This window comes from Pseudophryne corroboree, chromosome 7 (assembly GCF_028390025.1).
Source record: "Pseudophryne corroboree isolate aPseCor3 chromosome 7, aPseCor3.hap2, whole genome shotgun sequence".
Taxonomy (NCBI): domain Eukaryota; kingdom Metazoa; phylum Chordata; class Amphibia; order Anura; family Myobatrachidae; genus Pseudophryne; species Pseudophryne corroboree.
The window spans coordinates 446,966,708-446,991,625 of NC_086450.1; the positions used below are offsets into that span (position 1 = coordinate 446,966,708).

Genomic DNA, 24,918 nt, shown 5'->3' on the forward strand with positions numbered 1-24,918 from the left:
TGAGAAGCCGGCTGTCCCGCATTTGGCATGTCGTCAAATTTTTTATGTAAGGAGTCGACACTTGCACGTAATTCCTTCCATAAGTCCATCCACTCAGGTGTCTGCCCCGCAGGGGGTGACATCACATTTATAGGCATCTGCTCCGCCTCCACATAAGTCTCCTCATCAAACATGTCGACACAGCCGTACCGACACACCGCACACACACACACACACACAGGGAATGCTCTTAAAGGAGACAGGACCCCACAAAAGCCCTTTGGGGAGACAGAGAGAGAGTATGCCAGCACACACCAGAGCGCTATATAATGCAGGGACTAACTGAATTATGTCCCCTATAGCTGCTATAATATTTACTGCGCCTCAAATCTGTGCCCCCCCTCTCTTTTTTACCCTTTTCTGTAGTGTAGACTGCAGGGGTGAGTCAGGGAGCTTCCTTCCAGCGGAACTGTGAGGGAGAAATGGCGCCAGTGTGCTGAGGGAGATGGCTCCGCCCCTTTTTCTCCCACTTTTTTCTGTATTCTGGCAGGGGTAATTACCACATATATAGCCTCTGGGGCTATATATTGTGGTTATTTTGCCAGCCAAGATGATATTATTGCTGCTCAGGGCGCCCCCCCCCAGCGCCCTGCACCCTCAGTGACCGGAGTGTGAAGTGTGTATGAGGAGCAATGGTGCACAGCTGCAGTGCTGTGCGCTACCTTGGTGAAGACTGAAGTCTTCTGCCGCCGATTTTCCGGACCATCTTCTTGCTTCTGGCTCTGTAAGGGGGACGGCGGCGCGGCTCCGGGAACGAACACCAAGGACGGGTCCTGCGGTCGATCCCTCTGGAGCTAATGGTGTCCAGTAGCCTAAGAAGCCCAAGCTAGCTGCAAGCAGGTAGGTTCGCTTCTTCTCCCCTTAGTCCCTCGTTGCAGTGAGCCTGTTGCCAGCAGGTCTCACTGTAAAATAAAAAACCTAATATATACTTTATTCTAGGAGCTCAGGAGAGCCCCTAGTGTGCATCCAGCTCGGCCGGGCACAGAAATCTAACGGAGGTCTGGAGGAGGGGCATAGAGGGAGGAGCCAGTGCACACCAGGTAGTACCAAATCTTTCTTTAAGTGTGCCCAGTCTCCTGCGGAGCCCGTCTATTCCCCATGGTCCTTACGGAGTCCCCAGCATCCACTAGGACGTCAGAGAAAACCCCTTTTCTTTGGCAGAAGTGTCAAAGAAATTGAACACTTAATCAATTCTAATGTAGTAACATTTATCACTAATTAACACTTTATCGGCAGAAATAGCACCTTGGAACTGAAGTACCATATTTTTATGAAAGCAAATGGGTCTATTCTGTAACATTTAGGAGGCAATTCAATTAACCATAAGGTTCTACCAAAACCTTTCACAATGGGCCTGATTGAGGTCTGACGTACTTGGGGAATGACACAAAGTACCGATGGCCAGTTCTTTCCGCATGTCTAGTACCGGTCCTGCATCATTGGACACAGTATGGCTACAGATATGAAAAGAATGACAGTCTGCAGCCTTTTGGGAAGGGGGCCGCAATGGTGAGGGACCAGTGGGAATTATCCAACACCAACCTCGTTCTGCCAGGCGATCACTGATTTTTTATTCCACTGACTTGGAATATTTAGGGATTCCCTGTTACCACCAGTAACTGCCTGTAACTGACTCCACCCAATCCAGACTGCACAATAGGCAGGTAACTCGCTACCGCCATCAAAATCCTACAACGGCACCGACAGCTTATTTGCACCTAGACTCCTAAATTGGCACCTGGAACCACTAATGTCAGGATCCTATCTCCTGCACATGGAATTGCCTTCTTCTAGGTATGCATAGGCACGCTGCTGCAACACCGCCATGTTTGTGTTGGCTAATTCCCATTGGTCCCTCACCGTGGACCCGTCCCTGCAGGGTAGCTGGCGGAAGGCGGAGCTTGGAGACACCAGGCTCAATCCACAACACACACACTCGACTCGCATGCTCACTTTGTATCCCATCCTAACACAGTACCACAGGGGGTAAATCTCCCCGGGTCTGGGACTGAGGGTCGACAGCACAAAGGTCGACACACCTTAGGTCGACGCCAATTGGTCGACACGCCTTAGGTCGACATGGACAAAAGGTTGACATGGACAAAAGGTCGACAGGAACAAGGTCGACATGGAAAAGGGTCGACATGAGTTTATGTTTTTTTGGTGTCGTTTTCTTCGTAGAGTGACCGGGAACCCCAATTAGTGCACCGCGTCCCCTCGCATGGCGAGCGAAGGCGTGGTGCCTTCGCTCCGCTACCGCTTCGCTCGGCACACTTTACCGTTCCAATCGTAGTCCACGTGGATCGTTAAGTATGAAAAGGTTCAAAAAAAGAAAAAAACCGTGAAAAACTCATGTCGACCTTTTTCCATGTCGACCTTGTTCCTGTCGACCTTGTGTCCATGTCGATCTAAGGTGTGTCGACCAATTGGCGTCGACCTAAGGTGTGTCGACCTTTGTGCTGTCGACCTGGAGTCCGGATACCAATCTCCCCTGGGTCCCTTAACCAATCCAACTATCTCACAAAATATAAATAAATGCATGTTACATGTCATAGGAACTGAACTATCTGCTTCCTTTCATACATACACCACCTGAACCAGTTTGGTTTCCTAAACACAATCTGATTTAGCATATAACTGTTCTTAGAAAGTTCCACACAACAGGAACTTTAAAAAAACTATTTACTTTTCCCCCAAACCTGCAGGACACCAAGAGACCGCCCTAGGGTGCATTCCAGAGAAAGTGCTGTAAACAAAGGCTTGTCTAATCCACACCTATCCCCAGCCAGAGCCAGGAGAATTACCATCACTTCCCATGTCACAGAAGACAGCAACTGCTCCTAATACAAAACACTGTACAAAATAACAGAAGTGCATAGTCCACATATTCAGACACGCGTTTCTCCAATTTCTCACCTGCGCGCATTACTGTAAATATAACATTATAACATGGTAAATTACATAATTAAATATACATGTAATATGATAGTTCATATGAAACTGGCACTGTAGCACAAGGGAGTAACCTCCTCAGTACCACAGCCACCACCTTAGCCACATGTAGCCGTGTCTCCGGCCACAGTTAACCTTGCGCTTTGATTTTTTGCTCCCTTACTTTCTTTCAGGATCAAGACTGAAGTAAAATTTCTGCTCTGTGGTCGTATCACTCCAATTCTCTGCTGGTATAATCACAGACAGGATATATCGTGAGCATCGGACAAAGGGTGATGTGAGATGTGACCATCGATGTTAGCTTGTTTGACATATAGAAAGGCAGGACACACGCCCATGGGTGTACATTCTACAGACGTATGATTACAGCTGAGAATTAAAAAAGAAAATGAATTAATCTCAGTTGACATACACACTTTATGCATGTAATAATAGGATGCTAAACCTCCAACATGATCAAAGTACAATATGTTTACACCCTATACAGACATAGGACACTACACCACCAACATGACCTGACCACCGGACTTGACCATAATACATCTATTACACTCTATACAGACATAGGACACTACACCCCCAACATGACCTGACCACTGCACATGACCATAATACATCTATTACACCCTATACAGACATAGGACACTACACCCCTAACATGACCTGACCACTGGACATGACCATAATACATCTATTACACTCTATACAGACATAGGACACTACACCCCAACATGACCTGGCCACTGGACATGACCATAATACATCTATTACACTCTATACAGACATAGGACACTACACCCCAACATGACCTGACCACTGGACATGACCATAATACATCTATTACACTCTATACAGACATAGGACACTACACCCCCAACATGACCTGACCACTGCACATGACCATAATACATCTATTACACCCTATACAGACATAGGACACTACACCCCAATATGACCTGGCCACTGGACATGACCATAATACAATTCTATTACACTCTATACAGACATAGGACACTACACCCCCAACATGACCTGACCACTGCACATGACCATAATACATCTATTACACCCTATACAGACATAGGACACTACACCCCAACATGACCTGACCACTGGACATGACCATAATACATCTATTACACCCTATACAGACGTAGGACACTACACCATCAACATGACCTGACCACTGGACATGACCATAATACATCTATTACACCCTATACAGACATAGGACACTACACCCCCAACATGACCTGACCACTGGACATGACCATAGCACATCTATTACACCCTATACAGATATAGGACACTACACCCCCAACATGACCTGACCACTGGACATGATCATAATACATCTATTACACTCTATACAGACATAGGATACTACACCCCCAACATGACCTGACCACTGGACATGACCATAATACATCTATTACACTCTACACAGACATGGACACTACACCTCAACATGACCTGACCACTGGCCATGACCATAATACATCTATTATACTCTATACAGACATGGACACTACACCCCAACATGACCTGACCATAATACATCTATTACACTCTATACAGACATAGGACACTACACCCCAACATGACCTGACCACTGGACATGACCATAACATATCTATTACACCCTATACAGATATAGGACACTACACCCCCAACATGACCTGACCACTGGACATGATCATAATACATCTATTACACCCTATACAGATATAGGACACTACAACCCCAACATGACCTGACCACTGGCCATGACCATAATACATCTATTACATCCTATACAGACATAGGACACTGCACCCCAACATGACCTGACCACTGGCCATGACCATAATACATCTATTACACCCTATACAGACATAGGACACTACACCCCCAACATGACCTGACCACTGGCCATGACCATAATACATCTATTACACCCTATACAGACATAGGACACTACACCTCCAGCATGACCTGACCACTGGCCATGACCATAATACATCTATTACATCCTATACAGACATAAGGCACTGCACCCCCAACATGACCTGACCACTGGCCATGACCATAATACATCTATTATACACTATAATAAGAATTTACTTACCGATAATTCTATTTCTCATAGTCCGTAGTGGATGCTGGGAACTCCGAAAGGACCATGGGGAATAGCGGCTCCGCAGGAGACTGGGCACAAAAGTAAAAGCTTTAGGACTAGCTGGTGTGCACTGGCTCCTCCCCCCATGACCCTCCTCCAAGCCTCAGTTAGGATACTGTGCCCGGACGAGCGTACACAATAAGGAAGGATTTTGAATCCCGGGTAAGACTCATACCAGCCACACCAATCACACCGTACAACCTGTGATCTGAACCCAGTTAACAGCATGATAACAGAGGAGCCTCTGAAAAGATGGCTCACAACAATAATAACCCGATTTTTGTAACTATGTACAAGTATTGCAGACAATCCGCACTTGGGATGGGCGCCCAGCATCCACTACGGACTATGAGAAATAGAATTATCGGTAAGTAAATTCTTATTTTCTCTGACGTCCTAGTGGATGCTGGGAACTCCGAAAGGACCATGGGGATTATACCAAAGCTCCCAAACGGGCGGGAGAGTGCGGATGACTCTGCAGCACCAATTGAGAGAACTCCAGGTCCTCCTCAGCCAGGGTATCAATTTTGTAGAATTTTACAAACGTATTTGCTCCTGACCAAGTAGCTGCTCGGCAAAGTTGTAAAGCCGAGACCCCTCGGGCAGCCGCCCAAGATGAGCCCATCTTCCTTGTGGAGTGGGCATTTACAGATTTTTGGCTGTGGCAGGCCTGCCACAGAATGTGCAAGCTGAATTGTACTACAAATCCAACGAGCAATAGTCTGCTTAGAAGCAGGAGCACCCAGCTTGTTGGGTGCATACAGGATAAACAGCGAGTCAGATTTTCTGACTCCAGCCGTCCTGGAAACATATATTTTCAGGGCCCTGACAACGTCTAGCAACTTGGAGTCCTCCAAGTCCCTAGTAGCCGCAGGCACCACAATAGGTTGGTTCAGGTGAAACGCTGAAACCACCTTAGGGAGAAATCGAGGACGAGTCCTCAATTCCGCCCTGTCCGAATGGAAAATCAGATAAGGGCTTTTACAGGATAAAGCCGCCAATTCTGACACGCGCCTGGCCCAGGCCAGGGCCAACAGCATGACCACTTTCCATGTGAGATATTTTAACTCCACAGATTTAAGTGGTTCAAACCAATGTGACTTTTTGGAACCCAAAAACTACATTGAGATCCCAAGGTGCCACTGGAGGCACAAAAGGAGGCTGTATATGCAGTACCCCTTTTACAACGTCTGAACTTCAGGGACTGAAGCTAGTTCTTTTTGGAAGAAAATTGACAGGGCCGAAATTTGAACCTTAATGGACCCCAATTTCAGGCCCATAGACACTCCTGTTTGCAGGAAATGTAGGAATCGACCCAGTTGAATTTCCTCCGTCGGGCCTTACTGGCCTCGCACCACGCAACATATTTTCGCCAAATGCGGTGATAATGTTTTGCGGTTACATCCTTCCTGGCTTTGATCAGGATAGGGAAGACCTCATCCGGAATGCCTTTTTTCCTTCAGGATCCGGCATTCAACCGCCATGCCGTCAAACGCAGTCGCGGTAAGTCTTGGAACAGACAGGGTCCTTGCTGAAGCAGGTCCCTTCTTAGAGGTAGAGGCCACGGATCCTCCTTGAGCATCTTTTGAAGTTCCGGTTACCAAGTCCTTCTTGGCCAATCCGGAGCCACGAATATAGTGCTTACTCCTCTCCATCTTATCAATCTCAGTACCTTGGGTATGAGAGGCAGATGAGGGAACACATACACTGACTGGTACACCCACGGTGTTACCAGAGCGTCTACAGCTATTGCCTGAGGGTCCCTTGACCTGGCGCAATACCTGTCGAGTTTTTCCCAACGGTTTATAATCATGTGGAAGACTTCTGGGTGAAGTCCCCACTCTCCCGGGTGGAGGTCGTGTCTGCTGAGGAAGTCTGCTTCCCAGTTGTCCACTCCCGGAATTGCTGACAGTGCTATCACATGATTTTCCGCCCAGCGAAGAATCCTTGCAGCTTCTGCCATTGCCCTCCTGCTTCTTGTGCCACCCTGTCTGTTTACGTGGGTGACTGCCGTGATGTTGTCCGACTGGATCAACACCGGCTGACCTTGAAGCAGAGGTCTTGCTAAGCTTAGAGCATTGTAAATGGCCCTTAGCTTCAGGATATTTATGTGAAGTGATGTCTCCAGGCTTGACCATAAGCCCTGGAAATTCCTTCCCTGTGTGACTGCTCCCCAGCCTCGCAGGCTGGCATCCGTGGTCACCAGGACCCAGTCCTGAATGCCGAATCTGCGGCCCTCTAGAAGATGAGCACTCTGCAACCACCACAGGAGGGACACCCTTATTCTTGGTGACAGGGTTATCCGCTGATGCATCTGAAGATGCGACCCGGACCATTTGTCCAGCAGGTCCCACTGGAAAGTTCTTGCGTGGAATCTGCCGAATGGGATTGCTTCGTAGGAAGCCACCATTTTTTCCAGAACCCTTGTGCATTGATGCACTGAGACTTGGCTCGGTTTTAGGAGGTTCCTGACTAGCTCGGATAACTCCCTGGCTTTCTCCTCCGGGAGAAACACTTTTTTTCTGGACTGTGTCCAGGATCATCCCTAGGAACAGAAGACGAGTCGTCGGAACCAGCTGCGATTTTGGAATATTGAGAATCCAATCGTGCTGCCGCAACACTACCTGAGATAGTGCTACACCGACCTCCAACTGTTCCCTGGATCTTACCCTTATCAGGGAATCGTCCAAGTAAGGGATAACTAAAAATCCCTTCCTTTGAAGGAATATCATCATTTCGGCCATTACCTTGGTAAAGACCCGGGGTGCCGTGGACCATCCATACGGCAGCGTCTGAACTGATAGTGACAGTTCTGTACCATAAACCTGAGGTACCCTTGGTGAGAAGGGTAAATTTGGACATGAAGGTAAGCATCCTTGATGTCCCGAGACATCATGTAGTCCCCTTCTTCCAGGTTCGCAATCACTGCTCTGAGTGACTCAATCTTGAATTTGAACCTCCGTATGTAAGTGTTCAAAGATTTTAGATTTAGAATCGGTCTCACCGAGCCGTCCGGCTTCGGTACCACAACAGTGTGGAATAATACCCCGTTCCCTGTTGCAGGAGGGGTACCTTGATTATCACCTGCTGGGAATACAGCTTGTGAATGGCTTCCAAAACTGTCTCCCTGTCAGAAGGAGACCTCGGTAAAGCCGACTTTAGGAAACGGCGAGGGGGAGACGTCTCGAATTCCAATTTGTACCCCTGAGATACCTGAAGGATCCAGGGGTCTACTTGCGAGTGAGCCCACTGCGCGCTGAAATTCATTGAGACGGGCCCCCCACCATGCCTGATTCTGCTTGTAAAGCCCCAGCGTCATACTGAGGGCTTGGCAGAGGCGGGAGAGGGTTTCTGTTCCTGGGAACTGGCTGATTTCTGCAGCCTTTTTCCTCTCCCTCTGTCACGGGGCAGAAATGAGGAACCTTTTGCCCGCTTGTCCACGAAAAGACTGCGCCTGATAATACGACGTCTTCTCATGTTGAGAGGCGACCTGGGGTACAAACGTGGATTTCCCAGCTGTTGCCGTGGCCACCAGGTCTGAAAGACAGACCCCAAATAACTCCTCCCCTTAATAAGGCAATACTTCCAAATGCCGTTTGGAATCCGCATCACCTGACCACTGTCATGTCCATAACCCTCTACTGGTAGAAATGGACAACGCACTTAGACTTGATGCCAGTCGGCAAATATTCCGCTGTGCATCACGCATATATAGAAATGCATCTTTTAAATGCTCTATAGGCAAAAATATACTGTCCCTATCTAGGGTATCAATATTTTCAGTCAGGGAATCCGACCACGCCAACCCAGCACTGCACATCCAGGCTGAGGCGATTGCTGGTCGCAGTATAACACCAGTATGTGTGTAAATACATTTTAGGATACCCTCCTGCTTTCTATCAGCAGGATCCTTAAGGGCGGCCATCTCAGGAGAGGGTAGAGCCCTTACAAGCGTGTGAGCGCTTTATCCACCCTAGGGGGTGTTTCCCAACGCACCCTAACCTCTGGCGGGAAAGGATATAATGCCAATAACATTTTAGAAATTATCAGTTGTTATCGGGGGAAACCCACGCATCATCACACACCTCATTTAATTTCTCAGATTCAGGAAAACTACAGGTAGTTTTTCCTCACCGAACATAATACCCCTTTTTGGTGGTACTCGTATTATCAGAAATGTGTAAAACATTTTTTCATTGCCTCAATCATGTAACGTGTGGCCCTACTGGAAGTCACATTTGTCTCTTCACCGCCGACACTGGAGTCAGTATCCGTGTCGGCGTCTATATCTGCCATCTGAGGTAACGGGTGCTTTAGAGCCCCTGACGGCCTATGAGACGTCTGGACAGGCACAAGCTGAGTAGCCGGCTGTCTCATGTCAACCACTGTCTTTTATACAGAGCTGACACTGTCACGTAATTCCTTCCAACAGTTCATCCACTCAGGTGTCGACCCCCTAGGGGGTGACATCACTATTACAGGCAATCTGCTCCGTCTCCACATCATTTTTCTCCTCATACATGTCGACACAAACGTACCGACATACAGCACACACACAGGGAATGCTCTGATAGAGGACAGGACCCCACTAGCCCTTTGGGGAGACAGAGGGAGAGTTTGCCAGCACACACCAGAGCGCTATATATATACAGGGATAACCTTATATAAGTGTTTTTCCCCTTATAGCTGCTGTATCTTTAATACTGCGCGTAATCAGTGCCCCCCCTCTCTTTTTTAACCCTTTCTGTAGTGTAGCGACTGCAGGGGAGAGCCAGGGAGCTTCCCTCCAACGGAGCTGTGAGGGAAAATGGCGCCAGTGTGCTGAGGAGATAGGCTCCGCCCCCTTATCGGCGGACTTATCTCCCGTTTTTCTATGTATTCTGGCAGGGGTTAAATGCATCCATATAGCCCAGGAGCTATATGTGATGTATTTTTTGCCATCTAAGGTATTTTTATTGCGTCTCAGGGCGCCCCCCCCCCAGCGCCCTGCACCCTCAGTGACCGGAGTGTGAAGTGTGCTGAGAGCAATGGCGCACAGCTGCGGTGCTGTGCGCTACCTTATTGAAGACAGGACGTCTTCTGCCGCCGATTTTCCGGACCTCTTCTGGCTCTGTAAGGGGGACGGCGGCGCGGCTCTGGGACCCATCCATGGCTGGGCCTGTGATCGTCCCTCTGGAGCTAATGGTGTCCAGTAGCCTAAGAAGCCCAATCCACTCTGCACGCAGGTGAGTTCGCTTCTTCTCCCCTTAGTCCCTCGATGCAGTGAGCCTGTTGCCAGCAGGACTCACTGAAAATAAAAAACCTAATTTAAACTTTTACTCTAAGCAGCTCAGGAGAGCCACCTAGATTGCACCCTTCTCGTTCGGGCACAAAAATCTAACTGAGGCTTGGAGGAGGGTCATGGGGGGAGGAGCCAGTGCACACCAGCTAGTCCTAAAGCTTTTACTTTTGTGCCCAGTCTCCTGCGGAGCCGCTATTCCCCATGGTCCTTTCGGAGTTCCCAGCATCCACTAGGACGTCAGAGAAATAGAGATAGGACACTACACCCCAACATGACCTGACCACTGGACATGACCATAATACATCTATTATACACTATACAGATATAGAACACTACACCCCCAACATGACCTGACCAATAAGTAGGTTTCGAAATACTCAGGGCCACCCATAAAAATGACAAAGTCCCCCTTCTAGTTAATATTATGTTTTGGGGTGTGTGAAGTGAACAACAGATGGATTAGAACACAGCCCCCTTTATTAAAAGTGACTTCACAAGAATCGCAATAATAGCAATAAATGCAACGGGCCCCCTGAGATCACCTACCTAGAGCGGGGTATCTGGTCTTTAGGTCAACAGTAAAAAAGTTGACAGTCAATAGGTTGACCACTATTGGTTGTCATAACAATGGTCAACACAGCATATTGTCGACATGAGTTTTTTTACAATTGTTTTCAATTTTAGAACTTTTCCATACTTTACCATCTATGTGGACTGTGATTGGGAACGGTAACCTGTACCGGGAGCAGCAGCAGCGGAGTGAGGCACCTTGCAGAAAGTACGGAGAGCGAATGCGGTACACTAATTGAGGGTCCATGTGCTATTATAATAATAATAATAATAATAATAATAATAATTTTATTTATATAGCGCTCTTTCTCCAACAGGACTCAAGGCGCTAAAGCGGTAAAAATTTACACCGCAAAAACTAATGTATGTGTCGACCATTTTCACGTAGCTCCTTTTGCCTGTGACCGCTTGACCGTTTTCTCATGTCGACCTTGTGCAGGTCTACCTTTTTACTGCTGTCCTAATGAACCGTACCCCTTGAGCGGTACCCCCCCCCTCCCACTGGAAATATTCGTAATGATAGGTGAACGCATGGAGGCTCCAGAGTGGCCATGTGCATAGGCATCCAAGGAGGATATGGCACTGACTCCCCAAACCATTACTACGGAAGCTGACCAGCAGAGGCCGCCACTCTTAGTAAGACACCTGCTGCAAATCGTACATTTATGTGAGGATGAGGGAAGGAATGGGGGTCAATACGAAGCATGGAAGGAGCAAAGTATTTTTCAAAATAACCCTATCTATAAAGTAAAAAAGTATTACATCATAGCCACTTGGACACAAACTGCAGAGATTCATTAGTTCAGCGGAGCAGGATTCACAGATCTCCCCCAAAAATTCAAGCAACAGAATAACATGAGTGAGAGATTCCACACTGCTGTGCGGGTGAGTAAATGTGTACTAGTCACTGGCGCACACTGAAGGTGACGAGAGTGGGACACTAGAGTAGAGGTTAAGCTGGTCTGGAACTCCTCCATCAGAAAGAAAGCCATCTTCATTTTCCCTTATAGTCATAGATGTTGCCATTGTACATCACAACTGAAATGTGCGTGTGTATTTCATGACGGAGCTACAGCCATTAAACATTTCCAACGGGAAACCATTTTGGATCCCCCTGGACACTCCAACTGGCCCCAAAGCTGGGGAGGACTTCTGCCAGCTCCCAATGATATTAGCAGTAGTGCCCGCTGAAACAGATGGACGCAGATCCCTGCAAGCGCAACCCGATCTCTTTCCTTCTCCTCACATGCTGGGGGCCTTACATTGCGGACGCATCGATTTAAGGTTGAGCCCTGGCAGTGCAGCCTGGCTGCGCGGTCAGGTGGTCCGCCACCATTTAAAAAAAAAAAATTGTAGCGGCCACCCTGAAAATGCTCCTGGCTTGCCCCCGTATGGCACGCCATGCCCCCCAACGCCGCACTGTCAATCAGATTGCGGCCACGTTCTTCCAGGATCCCTAGTCGATGCAGGCAAACTGCGCTGCTGGCCATCTCTGAATCAGCCCCTTTGTACCTACAGTATGTTACCAGTGCCCAGAAAGAGATTGGCTGCAGCTTAAGCCAAGTGGCACTAATTTGGCGCTGGTGTTCCTCCCGGTTGAGCCTGGGTGTACTCTTCATCAGTTGCCATTTTGGCCCAGATCAGGGCTGGTGGGGATATGGTATTATCCTGTACTGTGTATACTATGAGGATGGACAGAGTTGGCGCAATCGTATCTGCTTATCTGGGGCATGGAGTATATTTTGGTAGAGGAACTGGAAAACTTAGGTGAATAAAAGGTGCTGGCAGGTTGGACTTTTAAGTGACGTTTAACTTATTCCACAATGTGCAAATTCAGGTTGATCCGCAAACCCACCAAGCTAATGGTGCCCACACATCTACAGACCGAGCCCCCGCTCTGACGACACCGATCAAAAACTCTGATTGGCGGACATCGAATCTCGTTGAGAGAATCGGGGAAAAAATTGTATAAAAAAAAAAAATCAGGCTCGCCGATCTGATCATTTTTTTGCTCTGAATCAGCGAACAGAAGATTTCCAACATGTTGGATCTCCTCAAACCCCCGCCCCAGGTATCGGCAGAACAGGGAATTGCCCCTACACCTGCTTGATGTACGGCCCGCTAAGAGCAGGCTGATTTTCTGGCAGAAGCTTCACATACCAGGAGGCAGATGTGCATCGGGACATGTGTACAAGTAGGCGGAATTGCTTGCAACTAATATTCGGAGTTGGAAAAGAAAGGCAGGTACTTTGCACCTGAACAAACCTGGGGCCAGATTCATACCTGACCGCTGCTGTGTTTTCGCACAGTGGGCGATCAGGTACTAACTGCGCATTAATCGCAATGCGCACGTGCGTTGGACAACAACAAAGGGCATCGCCGGTCGTCAGCGACGGGATGATGTGAAAAATCTGATCACACGGGCATTCGCAAGGAGGGGGGGGGTGGGGGGAGAGTCAATACATTTATTGCATGTGGAGTAAATACTGGCTGCTATTGCATGTAGCTACAAATACTGGACAGCTTTATTGTTACACTGCAGTTTAGATCTCCGCTACGTGTCCCTGTGAAATCTAAATCTCTCGCAAGTTGCATCTGCCCCACCTGCAGTGCAGCATTGGTTTGTCCAGGTGCAGAGTTACTTGCCGTCTTGCTCCGACCATTAGAATCAGCCCCATAATGTAAGGGTGCAGGTCCACAGTAATCGGACAATTCCATCATGCACAGGTCTTCACATACCCAGCTCCAGAAGAAACGGGGTCTGGCGAATCCGTCTCCAAAATGCGCCGGGCTTCACACACTCAGCTCCAGGATACAAAGGGCCTCACACACAGCTCCAGAAAACAATGGCTCTCACACATCATATCAAGCTCAGGCCCACTCAGACAGCATATAGAGGGGGCCTCCCTCTAACAATCAGAATACACACAGGGCCCTGTACGGTCAGATCGCCCACACAGGCCCTCACACACCCAATCTACACTCAGGCCTCTGGTAACACATGATATTACAGTATTTACTCCTTCCCGACACAATACTGAGCTGCCGTGCAAGCTATAATCCAGGTTCCGGACACGGGATACGGTCATTAGGTCGGCAGTCATTAGGTGGACCACTATTGGTCGACATGCATTAGGTCAACCTGGTCACTAGGTCGACGTGGAAAAAGGTCGACAAGAGGTTTTTTTTTTAAAAATCTAATTTTTTGAACTTTTTCATACTTTACGATCCACGTGGACTGCAATTGGGAATGGTAACCTGTGCCGAGCGCAGCACTAATTGGGGTTCCCAATTAGTGCTGCGCTCGGCACAGGTTACCGTTCCACTTTACGAAGAAAACGACACCCCAAAAAAGTACAAAAACTTGTGTCAACCTTTTTCCATGTCGACCATGTTGACCAATAGTGGTAGACCTAATGACTGTCGAACTAAGTTTTGTCGACCCAATGACCCATAACCCTGGACACAGACCCCCTGCAGCTCCCTCCTGTCAAACTGTCCTTCTCTCCTGAAATCTAGATCTGCAATGTAGCACATTTTACCATTGGTCGACAACAGGTAATTTATTACTAAGATGTGAGGAATGCTTGTGCAGATATTTATCCGTAGCGCCCCACACTGGCCATTGGGCTGTATATTCTGCGCAGAACACCGAGGTAACAATATAACTCATTATACACTGAGGATTATATAACTCACAAGAGCTGATACATTCACATCCAATATACACAAGCTTTGCACGCTATGGGCCTTATTCAGGTTTGTAAGCAAACCAAAAGAGCAATCAACTGGGCAAAACCATGCTGCACTGCAGGTGGGGCAGATGTAACATGTGCAGAGAGAGTTAGATTTGGGTGGGGTGTGTTCAAACTGAAATCTAAATTGCAGTGTAGAAATAAAGCAGCCAGTATTTACCCTGCACAGAAACAAAATAATCCACCCAAATCTAACTCTCTCTCTGCACATGTTACATCTGCCCCACCTGCAGTGCACATGGTTTTGTCCAGTCGCTTGCTTTTTTGGTTTGCTTCTACATCTCAAAAAAAAAAACCTCTACGTTTTCGGTTTTTATACATTGTCAAGGCTCAACTTAAGTGACAAATAGCACTGGTTATATGGCACTTACCAACTCTTCTTTCTTACATCTCCCCCAGTGTCTGGTATCTATCACAGGTCTGTCCTGGGTGTGGCCTCACTGATAATTCCCATCAGATACATGAGGCAGGTGTCCAAGGGCAGCACTTGCTAAGGGCGCCACTCAGACTCATGTTACTACTGACAGCTATAACTGACTCAACATAGCATACGGTAAGTTACAGTGGAGCGTATGCAGTCACCATGTCGACACCAGAATGTTGAATGTTAAGGTGTCGACGTCTGTAAAATGTTGACATGCAGAAAATGTATATCTTTGACATTTTGACATAGTTAAGTTGCTGACAGTAGACAAGTTATGGTTAGGATGACCATTATGTTAGCTTTAAAACTGCTTGTTGAAATTGTCACCAAGTTGGCATTTCATCAGTGTCAACATATTGACTGTGTCAGAATGATGCTGTTAACATTATGAATGTGAATATAGTGACTGTTGACATAGGGTGGTATTCAATTGTTCCCCTCTTCTCCCGCACCCGTGCTCGCCCGCCGGCAGCTATTCAATTGATTCTGTCGACCGTGCGTTCCCTTGAAGTGGCAAGCTGCAATGAGCAAAAAAATGGAACCCGTTTGGGCACCCAAATGGATTTTTCACATCATGCCCATTAGTTTACTCGGGTTTAGCCGACCTCTACGGATGCGATAAAAAAGTTCAATTGAATATCACTTTAGACGGGAGCTTGGACGCAATATAACAATTGAATACCGTCCATATAACATGACCTTAACTGTGTTGAGTATGTATGTTCTCCCCATGCATGCATGGGTTTCCTCTGGGTACTCCAGGCTCCCAACAAAAAAAATTAACCCTAGTGTGTGCGTGTACATGTGGTAGGGGATATAGGGTGTAAGCTCCACTGAGGCAGGGACTCTAAAGTGCTATGGAATGTGTGTGCGCTATATAACTAGTAATAATAATACTGTCAGTGACAGGGAGGTCAAGGGGAGAACAGGCGGGGCTGCGCGATGGGGTGGCTGCAGCACCGGAGCCTGACAAGAATTATAAAACCCCTTCCTGCTGTGTATAGATGAACTTCCGATGTAATATAGGCCATTCATGAGATGCGGTTCCCCCATGCCGATCTGATCCACTGGACTGACCGCTGCATCATGGGACGCAGGGGAGGAGCCAAACGTTGCACTGATTTGCACATTTCATTTACTCTTTCTCCTCATGCAGGTGGTGAGTACAGGGTGTGTGGCACGCAGTGGCGGATTGGCCATAGGGCTCACCAAGAAGATTCCCGGAAGCCCGGAGTGTCTGTGGGGCCTGTTTTGTGTGTTGTCATGTTGCCCCCCCCCCCCCCCCCAAATGCCAGGTAGCCCACCGCACTCAGTGCACTGCATTGTCTCCATTCATTCTGTTATTCCATCTCTGCAGTACAGCAACTCTGCCATCCAGTGATGCTGCCATGGCTACACTGTATGTTATACCTCTTGTGCTGCCCAAATCGGGCCATTTCTACAAAATTGTACAGGGCCACTTTTAATTCCCAATCCACCCCTGGTCTGCAGCAAAAGACGCGAGGAAGGACGCAATTTGCGTACCATCATGCCCTATGAGGAGGAATCCCGCCCCCCTCAACAGACCCCACCCCCATTAGGGCTGCTTCCATAAATTTCCCGGGTTGGTTTTCCATCCCAATCCGCACCTGGTGGCACAGGTCCCTCTTGGCTTGAAGGGCCCATGTGCAAGGCACGCTCAGCACCTATTGTTATAACCTATTAATGAAACTAATAAAATTGGGGTTTGGCCATTAATGTTGTGCCTTTGGGAAGCATAGCTCCCTGACACCTCCTGATGTACCTGCTCCCCAGCAACCCCTCACAGTGGGGACTTCTGCAGAGCTGCTGCCACCACTGCTGGGGAGTCACAGAAGATGAAGCACACCTAGGGATGGCCATCGACCATCGATGTTTCAAAATCATTGATGGTTTATGGCCGATGTAGAATACTTTTGCAATCGATGGGGGACAACCAGATGGTTTCCCTCCATCGATGGAAAGGTATAACCAAATACTTTTTTTTTTGTTTTCTTAATGTGGTGACGAGACACGGAGCATAGCTCCGCGCCCCCCCGACACCCCCTAAGCTCCGCCCTCGGTTTTACATTTGTCCGCGGACCAGCCAGCAGCTTTCAGTGGTGGCCATCGAGTGATGCAAACCATCAATGGTTCACCATAGATGGTTTGTGTACCATCGATGGTTGTCGTCAATGGTATCATCAATAGCAACCATCGATGGACACCCCACCGATGGCCATCCCCAAGCAAACCACACTGCCTCAGATGCTCCTGACTGGAAGACGGCGTTCACCCAATCAGGAGCCAGATGTCATATCTTTCAATGTATTGCTTTACTACGGCAATCCCAGAAGATCCCTTACCTCCTCTTAATACACAGATATCAGGACACACTGACCTCTCCCCTCCTCCTAATACACAGACATCAGGGGACACTAAACTCTCCCCTCCTCTTGACCTCTCCCCTCCTCCTACTACCTCTCTCCTCCTCCTAATACACAGACATCAGGACACCATGACCTCTCTCCTCCTCCTAATACACAGACATCAGGGGACACTAAACTCTCCCCTCCTCCTACTACCTCTCTCCTCCTCCTAATACACAGACATCAGAATACACTTGCCTCTCCTATCCTCCTAATACACAGGCATCAGGACACTGACCTCTCCCCTCCTTCTAATACACAGACATCATGACATACTGACCTCTCCTATCCTCCTAATACACAGACATCAGGACAAACTGACCTCTCCCACCCTCCTAATAGACAGATATCAGGACACACTGACCTCTCCCCTTCTCCTAATACACATACATCAGGACACTGACCTCTCCCCTCCTCCTAATACACAGTAATCAGGACACGCTGACCTCTCCCCTCCTCCTAATACACAGGCATCAGGACACTGACCTCTCCCCTCCTCCTAATACACAGGCATCAGGACACTGACCTCTCCCCTCCTCCTAATACACAAGCATCAGGACACTGACCTCACCCCACAGAGCCGGCCTTAGGCATAGGCAAACTAGGCAAATGCCTAGGGCATTTGGTATGCTTAGGGGCACCAGCAGCTTCTGCTGATTAAAATGGTATGCGGCATGCCTATATTCTGTGTGTGACTGCAGCTGTATCTGCATACGAAATGCTACGTTGCAGTGTATTCCTGGAAATCACTGTAATGTAGCATTTCGTATGCAGATACAGCCACAGTCGCACACAGAATATAGGCATGCTGCATATCATTTTAATCAGCAGAAGCTGCTTGTGCATCCTAGGCACATAGCAATGCAAATAATATGATGCATTTTCATAAACAAAAGGTACCCGACGTTAGCAGAGCTGACAGCTGACTTATGCCAGGCATCTCCTGCAGAACTAGCGGCGGTGCTAGGGGGCACCAGCCAAAATCTTGCCTAGGGCATCATATTGGTTAGGGCCGGCTCTGTCTCCCCACCTTCTAATACACAAGCATCAGGACACACCATAGTTGCCGACTTTTGGGCTGCTCTCTCCGGGAGCCAGTCGGCTCAGCAGGGGGGCGGGCAGTGAGTTGATGTGAGGAGGGGGGCGGGCTGGAGGTGGCATGGGGGCGGGTCAGAGGAGGGACGGGACGTGGCTGCTGGATCGCGTCATGCAAGCCACGCCCCCACTGTGTAATGCCGCAATTACCGGCATTATACATTGTGGGGCGTGGCTTGCATGACGCGATTCAACAAGAATCGCGTCATCGCCTGCCCGGACCGCCCACTTCACTCGCTATGTGGGCAGGGGGGGACCCCTGTAATCGGGAGACTTGCCTGCTCTTTCGGGAGGCCGGGAGGGTCAGACGATTTTCGGGAGCCTCCCGGCCATTCCGGGAGGGTAGGCAAGTATGGGACACACTGACCTCTCCCCTCCTCCTAATACACAGGTATCAGGACACCCAAACATCTCCCCTCTTCCTATTACACAGACATCAGGACACACTGACATTTCCCCTCCTCCTAATACACAGATATCAGGACACACTGCCCTCTCCCTCCTCCTAATACACAGACATAGGCCTTCCCTGTCCTAATACACAGGCACCAGGACACAGGCCTTCCTTGTCCTAATACACAGCAAGACAAGCTGCTCTCAGACCAATGAGAATTGCAGAAGTATTTTACTGACGATTACTGCAAACCAGAATTGTTTTACTGACAAATTGTTTATGTATTTGCAACGTGACATTAAATAAAATAGAAGTAAAAGGAGCTTACTTCAGCTCAGACTTGTGTTGTTTTGCCACTATTATGTTGTTTAGTACTGTCGTTTTTACTGACTGCTGCATTTATCTACTGGCAAATTATTTTTATGTTTACATTTTTTTTATTACTATCAGACTGTTACCGTGCTCTTATACACAGACACACAGGGACCTCTCATTTACATACCCATGAGACACATATGTACTGTAATTAACATTCACACACCAGAAATAGTACACAACAGCCTGCTCCTACATTGTATCCCACAGTCCCCTGCACCTACACTGTATCACACATTCCCCTGCCCCTATATTGTATCACACATTCCCCTGCCCCTATATTGTATCACACTGTCCCCTGCCCCTACCTACATCATATCACACAGTCCCCTGCCCCTACATTGTATCACACAGTCCCCTGCCCCTACATTGTATCCCACAGTCCCCTGCCTCTATATTGTATCCCACAGTCCCCTGCCCCTACACTGTATCAGACAGTCCCCTGCCTCTACATTGTATCACACAGTCCCCTGCCCCTACATTGTATCACACAGTCCCCTGCCCAACACTGTATCACACAGTCCCCTGCTCCTACATTGTATTACAGTCCCCTGCCCCTACACTGTATCACACAGTCCCCTGCTCCTACACTGTATCACACAGTCCCCTGCCCCTACATTGTATCACACAGTCCCCTGCCCCTACACTGTATCACACAGTCCCCTGCACCTACACTGTATCACACAGTCCCCTGCCCCTACACTGTATCACACAGTCCCCTGCCCCTACACTGTATCACACAGTCCCCTGCTCCTACACTGTATCACACAGTCCCCTGCCCCTACACTGTATCACACAGTCCCCTGCCCCTACACTGTATCACACAGTCCCCTGCCCCTACATTGTATCACACAGTCCCCTGCCCTTCACTGAATGAGGGGAATATATGATACAATAGAGCCAACAAAAGCTCTACCTCACCTTATCCGACCTATAGACAGCGGGAAACCCATTTCCCATACATTAATGTGCGGAATCACTGGCGTTCCCATACAATGTGGCCTTACAGGGACTATACAAGTGAAAGATTTCCAAATTGCTACATTAATATGATATATTATATATATATTGTTTAGTGTCATCAATCAATCAGGAGTAATTTGGGCCATCTTGATGCCTTTATAGTGACATATGGCATCTGTCCAGCGACATATAGCGAGTATGGAATCTCACAGTGACCCTGCACCGGGGTCCATAGTATAGGGAAGGTCCCCCTCCCCCAGTATAATGATGTGACAGATCCCCCTCCTCCAGTATGCTGGTGTGACAGGTCTCCCCTCTATACTCAGTTGCAGGCATATAATATGCTGCACACAGACACCAATAATGGTGACACTTCTAGGGAGAGCAGAGGGTCCCATTACCAATATGAGGCACCCAGGGGTTAGCCTACCTTCTGTATAATATCACCTTTTGGTGACCCTGAAGGGGTAATTCTCTGTTTCACACATTTCCTCCAATTACACCAGAGTGTACTATAAAGGTAATAACTGAGCTAATAAACAGGTCTTGGGAAAACATTTCCCCTCCCCCTTATCTGGCCCCAGACCCCTTGTGCCCATTCTCACCTCTTGCAGGTTGCAGTGTCTGTAGGATAAGAGGAATCCTGTCTTCTTTGGTGCTTTAAAAAAAATATTATAATAAAATAAAAATGCATAAAATAAAAGAAAACTGTTTCCACCCTGAAAATAGATCCTTTTCCTGATTCTCTTCCTTTGCTCCAGGATTTGGGAATTATGCTCAGTCCCCCCCACAGCAAGCAGTCTGGAATTCTGGATCCCTGTCTGGAGTCTTCTTGCTATAGATCCAATTGAGGTGAAACGATGACACCCCCTCTTTTTTTTAGGCAGATCCAGGAGTGGTAATTGCTGTGCAGGGGGTATCAGTGGGGTGGTGAGAAATAGAGAGAGGGGGTTTCTGTCATCTGGCACAGAGCCTCCCTGATCTGCAGAGATAAAGGGTGCTCCAGGCTGTCAGGGGAGGCTAGGGTAGGGGGGAGCATATCAAACCCCCAATTTTATAGGGTGAGAAGAGGGGACAAGGGGGGAGGGGGCTCTGGGTTAGGAAAGCAGGGAGAAGAGGCTGCAAAGTGAGAGGTGGCAAGCTGATGGGAGGAAGGAAGGAAGGAGAGAGAGAGTGAGAGGGAGGGAGGGAGGGAGACAGACAGAGGGAGGGAGGGAGGGCTGGGAATGTGCAGGGTGATTTATTGCAGCCCTGCAGAACTGTCTGAGAATGACCCTCCAACATCACTTCTACTCCAGGGCTGCAGCCTAGGCGCATGCGCTGGGACTGCCAGACAGGGGCTGCAGGGGAGAAGGGAGGGGGGGCACCTCCACACAGCCCCCTCCTGCTCTTCCCCTCCCAGTCTCTGCCCATAGGAGGGGGACAGGCGCCTGCTGCTGCTGCAGAGCCCTCTCTCCCCTGCTCTCCCAGTACACAGGGGAAAGGAGTGGCTTCCAATAATATAAGGGCTCTCTCACAGCCAGGGAGCATTCACCCCTACACACATACCACACATACACAGCTCCACCCTGACACACACACTGCACATACACAGCTCCACCCTGACACACACACACACACACACACACACACACACACACACACACACACACACACTGCACATGTCATACACATACACAGCTCCACCCTGACACACACAAACTGCACATATACACACACTGCACATACACAGCTCCACCCTGATACACACACTGCACATACACAGCTACACACAGTGCACATATCATACACACATACACAGCTCCACCCTGACACACACACTGCACATATCTTACACACACACACACACTGCACATACACAGCTCCACCCTGACACACACACTGCAAATATCATACACACACTGCACATACACAGCTCCACCCTGATACACACACACACACACACACACACACACACTGCACATACACAGCTACACACAGTGCACATATCATACACACATACACAGCTCCACCCTGACATACACACTGCACATATCTTACACACACACTGCACATACACAGCTACACACATACACACACAGTGCACATATCATACACACATACGCAGCACCACCCTGACACACACACACACACACACACACACACACACACACACACACACACTGCACACATCATATCATACACACTGCACATACACAGCTCCACCCTGACACACACACTGCACATATCATACACACACACTGCACATACACAGCTCCACCCTGACACACACACTGCAAATATCATACACACACTGGACATACACAGCTCCACCCTGACACACACACACACACTCACACTGCACATACACAGATCCACCCTGACACACACACACACACACACACACACACACACACACACACACACACACACACACACACCTCTACCCTGACACACACAAACTGCACATATACACACACTGCACATACACAGCTCCACCCTGATACACACACACACTGCACATACACAGCTACACACAGTGCACATATCATACATACACACACTTAACATACACAGCTACACACACACACACACACAGTGCGCATATCATACACACATACACAGCTCCACCCTGACACACACACACTGCACATATATCATATCATACACACTGCACATACACAGCTCCACCCTGACACACACACACTGCACATATCATACACACACACTGCACACACACAGCTCCACCCTGACACACACACTGCAAATATCATACACACACTGGACATACACAGCTCCATCCTGACACACACTGCAAATATAATACACACACTGGACATACACAGCTCCACCCTGACACACACACACACACACACACACACTGCACATACACAGCTACACACAGTGCACATATCATACACACATACACAGCTCCACCCTGACACACACACTGCACATACACAGCTCCACCCTGACACACACACTGCAAATTTCATACACACACTGGACATACACAGCTCCACCCTGACACACACACTGCAAATATCATACACACACTGGACATACACAGCTCCACCCTGACACACACACACACACACACACACACACACACACACACACACTGCACATACACAGATCCACCCTGACACACACTCACACACACACACACACACACACACACACACACACACACACAGCTCTACCCTGACACACACAAACTGCACATATACACACACTGCACATACACAGCTCCACCCTGATACACACACACTGCACATACACAGCTACACACAGTGCACATATCATACATACACACACACACACACACACACACACACTTCACATACACAGCTACACACACAGACACAGTGCACATATCATACACACATACACAGCTCCACCCTGACACACACACACTGCACATATCATACACACTGCACATACACAGCTCCACCCTGACACACACACTGCACATATCATACACACACACTGCACCCACACAGCTCCACCCTGACACACACACTGCAAATATCATACACACACTGGACATACACAGCTCCACCCTGACACACACACTGCAAATATAATACACACACTGGACATACACAGCTCCACCCTGACACACACACACACACACACACACACACTGCACATACACAGATCCACCCTGACACACACACACACACACACACACACACACACACACACACACACACACTGCACGTATCACACACACACACACTGCACATACACAGCTCTACCCTGACACACACACACACACACACACACACACACACACACACTGCACATATCATACACAGCTCCACCCTGACACACACAGACACACACTGCACATATACACAGCTCCACCTTGACACACACTGCACATGTCATACACACACTGCACACACACACTGCACATATCACACACACACACACACACACACACACACACACACACACACACATACACAGCTCCACCCTGACACACACACTGCATATATCATACACAGCTCCATCCTGACACGCACACACACACACTGCACATATCAAACAAACACACACACACACACACACACACACTGCACATACACAGCTCCACCCTGACACACACACTGCACATATCATACACACACACTGCACATACACAGCTCCACCCTGACACACACACTGCAAATATCATACACACACTGGACATACACAGCTCCACCCTGACACACATACTGCAAATATCATACACACACTGCACATACACAGCTCCATCCTGACACACACACTGCACATACACAGCTCCACCCTGACACACACACACACACACACACACACACACACACACACACACACACACACACTGCACATACACAGCTCTACCCTGACACACACAAACTGCACATATACACACACTGCACATACACAGCTCCACCCTGATACACACTGTGCACATATCATACACACACACTTCACATACACAGCTACACACATACACACACAGTGCACATATCATACA

At 48.4% G+C, this 24,918-nt stretch overlaps 1 protein-coding gene across 2 annotated transcripts in view; it reads right to left on the reverse strand.

The window, feature by feature from the left end:
* LOC134945614 (zinc finger protein GLIS2) overlaps positions 1–21,867 on the reverse strand; it is a 65,273-nt gene extending 43,406 nt beyond the window's left edge. The window contains exons 1-2 of one of the 2 annotated variants that reach the window (XM_063935017.1): positions 21,038–21,867; positions 3,155–3,360 (exon numbers count right to left, since the gene is read on the reverse strand). The gene's annotated coding sequence lies outside the window, so the exon portion shown is untranslated. The remainder of the gene's footprint in view (positions 1–3,154; positions 3,361–21,037) is intronic. The other variant, XM_063935018.1, reaches the window with a different exon arrangement.
* Positions 21,868–24,918: the final 3,051 nt, after the last annotated feature.